This window comes from Sabethes cyaneus, chromosome 3 (assembly GCF_943734655.1).
Source record: "Sabethes cyaneus chromosome 3, idSabCyanKW18_F2, whole genome shotgun sequence".
NCBI classification, from domain to species: domain Eukaryota; kingdom Metazoa; phylum Arthropoda; class Insecta; order Diptera; family Culicidae; genus Sabethes; species Sabethes cyaneus.
The window spans coordinates 34,626,757-34,633,874 of record NC_071355.1 but is presented as its reverse complement, the minus strand read 5'-3'; positions in this window follow the sequence as shown (position 1 = coordinate 34,633,874).

Genomic DNA, 7,118 nt, shown 5'->3' with positions numbered 1-7,118 from the left:
AATATTTTGGCAATAAACATGGCTTGCTGAATTTTCCTACGGCGTTCTAAGGTGTCAAGCCCAAAAAGGCGACAGCGATCAGGATACGGAGGCAGGTTCACGGGATCTTGCCAGGAAAGATTACGTAATGCAAGACGAATGAACCTCTTCTGCACTCGTTCAATTCGTAAATTCCAGGTTAGTTGATATGGAGTCCAGATAGGACACGCGTTTTCCAATAGAGGTCTCACCAGGGAACAGTACAAAGCCTTCAAGCAGTATGGTTCCTTGAAATCTCGTTCAATTTTCGAAATAAAGCCGAGCTGCCGAGTTGCTTTGGAGATAATAGCCGAGCGATTTAGATTAAAATTAAGTTTGGCATCGAGAATAACGCCAAGATCATTGACATGTTCAACCCTTTCAAGTGCTTGACCATCAATGTTGTATTCGAAAATAACAGGGTTAGCAATGCGATGGAAAGTCATAACCTGACATTTTGAAATACTAACGATCAGCCAGTTCTTGCAACACCAATTCACGAAAATATCCAGCAGCTTTTGCAAATTACGACAATCTTCAATTGACCGTACAACAAGATACAATTTCAGATCGTCTGCGTACACTAACTTACAACCGTCACCCAGAAGCAAAGCGATGTCATTGAAGTACAGCGAGAAAAGCAATGGGCCCATATTGCTGCCTTGTGGTACGCCCGATTTATTTGAAAATGGGATGGATAAACAGGAATTGAGCTGTACACGTAGAGTTCGTCCGCATAAGTAGGAACTTAACCACTCAGTAAAGTTTTGTGATGCACCAAGTCGAGAAAGTTTTCGTAAAAGTATTCGATGGTCAATACGGTCAAACGCTGCCTTTAAATCGGTGTACACTACATCGACTTGGGCCTTCTGTTCCATGTGCGAGATACAAGTCGACGTCAAATCCATAAGGTTAGTGCAAACGGATCGTCCTGGCATAAATCCATGTTGATCGACCGAGATATAACTTTTCGTATGAGAGAGAATAACAGAGCTTACAATTATTTCGAATAGCTTGCATGACGCTGAGAGACTAGTTATGCCACGGTAATTCCTTATATTATGTCGATCGCCGCTTTTGAAAACCGGAAACATGTAGGACTGCCGGAAATTTTCTTTGCTCAAACGACCGGTTAAAAACAAACTATCCTGAATACCACCTACAAAGTGCTGTCCCAAGTCATTTTCTATCGACTATCGCCAATTGCCAATAGATTTGTGACAAACAATCAGGCCGGCTTCATGGAGGGTCGGTCTACAACGGACCAAATCTTCACCCTGCGGCAGATCCTCCAGAAGTGCCGCGAATTCCAAGTCCTCACGCATCACCTGTTCATTGATTTCAAAGCCGCATATTATAGCGTAAACCGATAAAAGTTTTCCTGACAAGCTTACTAGACTTATCATGGCTACGATGGATGGGATCCAGTACTGTGTGGATTGTCGGACACATTCGAATCTCGCAGGGGACTTCCGCAAGAAGATGGTCTTTCCTGCCTGCTATTTAACATTGAGCTTGAAAGTGTTATAAGACGAGCGGCAGAAATCGAAATGCAGGGCACGATTTTCAATAAATCCAATCAATTTATCTGCTTTGCTGACAACGTGGATGTACCGTGGTAATCGACAGAGATGAGCTTGAGGTGGTCGACGAGTTCGAATACCTTGACTCGCTGGCAACAAAGGACAACAATACCCCCCGTGAGAGTAAAAGGCGTATTATCAGAGGAAGTCGTCCCTACCATGGACTATGTAACCACTTGCGGTCGAACATTCTGAGCTGCCGTACAAAGTGCGCTTTGTACAAAACGCGGAGTGAGATCTGTCGAGCACCGGGTGCCCACGGAACTGGCGACCAGCTACCATCATGGACCGAATTAGATGAAGTAACTACGTTATGCAGGTCTTGTCATAAGACGTAGGTCAACTAAATAAGTAAAATTACCACATCTTTGCGGAAACCGGAAAAAGTTCGATTTTTCCGAAGCACCGACTCCCGGAAGAACTCTACAAAAATGGCCAAAAATGACTAGCAATGTCACTTAACTGAATAATTTCAAGAATATTGGAAGAAGAGAAACTACCGGAGGAGTAAATGGAAGATGTGGTTTGTCCCATCTACAAAAAGGGCAATCGGCTAGACTGCTGTAATTACCCCGGCATTACGCTGGTGAACGCCACCCACAAGGTGCTCTTCCAGATTCTGTTACGTCGTGTATCCCCAGTAGCAAGAGAATTAGTAACAGGTGGGCCTTACGGGAGCCCGTGCCACTACGGGTCAAATTTTCACTTTCCGACAAATCCTCCGAAATGTCGGGAGAACAACGTGTCGACGCATTACATATTCGAAGATTCCAGGGCAGCATATGATAGAGCCGAGCGCGAAGAGCTATAGCAGATAATGCACAAGAACTATTTTCCAATCAAAGTCTCTTACAAGTAGTAATGTCAATGAATCTGAATCTGATTGTTCCTATATTCTTGATCGCTAGAAGTGATTTTTTTCCATCCCTGGTCCTGCATGTTATTCAATATCGCTATTGAAGGTGTGATCCGGTGAGCGGACATCGAAACGAGAGGAATGATCTTCAGCAAAAGTAGCCAACTGCTAGCCTCCCCAGACGACCTCGACATCATTACTAGAAACCTGGGACGGCGCACATAGGAGTATTTGCCCCAAAAAGCTGGCCAAAATTCTAAATTGCTTCTTTCCAGTCGATATTGATAAAACATGATCAGAAATTAAATATTTCCTAATTCTGCATATAAAGTTAAAGAAATTGCTTACTAATCCCCTGTAAAGTGCAATTCGTGTCTTTCTCTTATATTTATAAAAAACCGATTAAGAACATAACCATTTATTAGGTGTTGGGATGTGTGTATGTATGTGAGCTAGTAGAGGTGTAGGTGTGATGTAAAAGTGTATGTATGTATGTATATGTATGTAAATGTGTAGGTGTGTACGTATACGTATAGAAGCATCACATTCTAGTCTTCTGTTTCATAGTCGCTGCATTTCTCATGTTCTTGAGTTTGAAATTGATTTACCTCCAACATATTCAACGTTTCGGTCGAAAAAGGTTTGCTTTTTTCTTGGTATCGGCCTTGAGTTACTAAGCAATGGATCCGAACTAAGCAGAAGTCTATTCAAAACATCTTTGTTGTATTGTGTTCTTGAAAATTTCCTACCAAAGTTTTATTTAGTACAGTATATTGTTTTTTATTAAGAATAACTTAAACATACCTTCCGAAGTTTACTCTATAATTTCGAAAGTGTTTGAAACCGTGAATACATACCTAATATGAGAATAAAAGAAATTTAAAATTAACTAAGCACATCATGTACTTCCTCGAATCACTCTAGAACTCGATGGCAAACCCAATAGAAGTCACCTTAATGACCAGAGCCGAATAACTTCCGTTAACCTCCGCGAAAGTGGTCAGTTTACTGATTTGTTGATCGGATGATAGTCATTAATACGGTACATGTACGGTAACCTTAATGAGGGTTCTCCGTAATATTGAATAACATCTTTTTCTCTATAAATGACTTTGAACGAGTGTGTGAAATGATTCAGGGCGAGACAAACGCAGACTGTGACTGTTACCGGCGACCTGCAAGTATGCCTTTCTTACCCCGTTCGAAAGTTGCCGGTCTTACTCCCGTGGCACGTTTTTTAAGAAGACGATTTTTATACATTTATTAATCATATTTCTACTTAAATCTCACTGTTGGAAAACCATACTAGCTAGAATATATAAAAACTTAAAATTTAGTTTGAAACTTCTTCTGAGATATAAAGCTTAAAACCTATTCGCGAAAAGTTACAACGGGCTGCGCAACAGCGACATTCGCGTTTATTTTGTTTATTATTTTGATATTTGACGATTTAGTAAGCTCGATCTGTTTTAAAACATCTGAAATAATGAATACAAATATGTTGAGTGTTTAATAACACAATTGATTAATGCATTCTAGTAAAACTCTGTGGGTGCTGGTCTTATCCCCTGTGCCAGTCTTACCCGCACGACTCCTACCTTAAAATAATTAAATGTCTAAAAAACAACAAAGCGGAACCATGCGGAAGATTTTTCGATTCCACTATATTCTGTGATGTTTGACCTATCTGATGGTGATTAAAATTTTGCCGGGACATGCTCGGAAGGTTACTAAAACATTGATTAAAGTATCAAGATCTTACCACTATTTTTGGGGTAATTTTCGTAATCACTATTCGTATCGAAGACATTCATTTTTTTATGCAATTATACATGAAAACTATTGAAAAACATTCTTCTTTACTGATAAATACTTACCCATGGTGAATAGACACTATTTCACTCGGATTTTTAGGTTTTTGCACTAACGAGCGGAAGAACGCATTTTAAAAGTGAAAAAATTTACTGCCGAATGGCGTTCTAAATAGGCAGCTTGCTGAGCGAAGAACAGCATGAATTCAGTTCAAAATCATACTAACGTGACTAGTAGACTACGCTGAGATTACAGATACTACATATAAATAAAAATCATGCATTTCATATTTCGGACTTATGGCCAACTTTTTGGGTCAAATATTCCTATGTGCGGCGGAGCCAATCTACGCCAGACGAAAAACGGAGGCTTGGAGGATTGGGTGATAAATCAATGCGTCGAAAACCAAACATATGTTAGAAGAGGCTTCGGAGAAAATAACGTTTGCCTCCTGTGCTGTGATGTCCTGCGGTCCATGATCTAACACAAACTGACTTCCTCATCCCATTTACGGAGGAAGCTGTCAACTGACACTCTCTGTGCCAGTTACACGCTACCGGCAACTACCCAAAATGAGTCATTAACACACATTACGCGTTCAAGGAAAATCTTATAATATGCTATAAATACCAGGATGCCACACCTCCCACGGACAGTGACTATGACGGCGAGGAACTGAAACTGGTCACCGCCGACAACACGACAATTTAAGCTCGACTGATAGCCTACTTTTCCTTCTACAAGACACTTCGATTAAGGAGCATACGCCCCGGCACGAAACTGTACAAAACGAGGCAGTAACTTTGCTAACGGAAGACATACGTACACTTGCCACACGCACCACCTGTTCATCGATTTCAAAGCCGCATACGATAGCGTAAACCGACGAGAGCTATGGAAAATATTGGACGAAAACGGTTTTCCGGGTAAGCTTACTAGACTTATCATGGATCCAGTGCTGTGTGATAATCTCGGGAAGATTGTCGGACCCATTCGAATCTCGCAGGGGACTTCGACAAGGAGATGGTCTTTCCTGCCTGCTATTCAACATTGCGTTTGAAGGTGTTATAAGACGAGCGGCGATCGAAATGCGGGGCATGATCTTCAATAAATCCAGTCAATTTATCTGCTTTGCTGACGACGTAGATGCTGATGCTGCGACTAATACTTTGAACAAATTGAGTTTTGTAATATCAACAAACAAGTTTTCCGTTTGACGGGTTTGACATATCTCATACATATGACATATTCCAAACGGGTTTGACATATCTCTCAACCAGCCGTTTTTAGGTTTTCACTTCGCTTGACTTGACGGAACCATGGGTCTGGCAACAGTTGGGTGTGAATCACAAGTTGCAGGCACAGTGGAGAGATTCCCATCCCTGGCGAAAGTTGGGAAACAACGGTCGGTAGTCCGGCCACGTCACAAGGATGCCGGACGACTGTGCAGTGAAATCTGTCAGGGATGCTTCTATCACTTTGACTTTATTTTGATTCATTTTATTCATTTATTCATACATTTGTAGAGCTAGTTATTTTCTACAATTTTGCTGAATAAAGTTTTACTGTATCTTTTGTATCTACGGTGCTAAAAGGCCGCTTGCACATTAATAGCTCAGTGAACGTTCAACGTTGCGTTGGTAAAGCGGGATTGTTCCCTACGTTATATACATTGACATTGTTAGAAGTTGAGTTTGCAAGTAGGTACTCACCTCTGTTTCTACATCCGAGCTGTTTCCAAACCCTATGACGGACTATACATTACAGTCGAATGGGACTGTCCCGCTAATGGTTCTGTAGTACGTGACGCTGTTGATGGCGGTATTTCGCCTTTATAACCTGAGAAGCATGCAAACATCAAGACTAGGTTCGATTCTCTATGGTCTTTGGAACTTCCAGAGTGACAGCCACAATTCTGTAATGCGACAAAATTTGATTTTCTTATTTAACAAAATCTAAGTCTTCGGTTTGGACAAGATAAACAACATCCCCAGTCCCTAAACCAAACAGAATTCTAAAAAGGGCAGTTATAGGCCAATTGAAGAGTTAATTATTATTTACAATATTGTTGAAGAAAGAAGCGTGATCCGGGGATACTTGCAACACTTTTGACCATTGACTTGGTATTACTCTCGAAGTGTACCGTTTACATCCAAGTGTAAACTAGCCAAAACTTCTAAAGTGATGAGTACTTTTGAATTATGATTACGAAATAACTAGCAACTAAATGGATCTGTAGAAAGAACCGAAAATAGGGATGTTGTATGTTACCTTGTACAAGAGGTTACTTGCAGCACATTTCTGATTTAGCATTCCTAATTAATATAAATTAGATTTCAAATCCCGATTGGCTATTTTAAAAATTTTGTAGTGTGTTAGCAGTAATACAAGAGATACTAGAGCTATGCTTTGCTTCCCAATTTCATCTTTCGCTATTTTAAAGATATCCGAAAAAATGCAGCTTATTGGCCAGCTTCGAATTGCCTTTTGAAGGCACGTGGAATTAAAAACGCGATGCAAGGCAGTGTTGATGTAAATAAGTATCTCCGGATGACGGTTTTTCATAGCCTTCTGTCACTATCGGTTTCAATCAAATCCGACTGTAAAGCATTCTGTTTGTTTTGGCATTATTATTAGGCCATTCTGTCATATAAATTTATGATTAAAAACAGACGCATAATAGCTAGTATATATGAGATTCTGGAGGAGATTCATAGTTTAGTTCGTGCAAAATATTCATTTTTGAGTAAGTTTGTTGCAGTTATAGTTGCATTTACATTAATTTTGTTAAACAATAAACGTTTTGCATATATTTAGGATCTTTTTTCCATTCAAAAGTCCTCATTTCA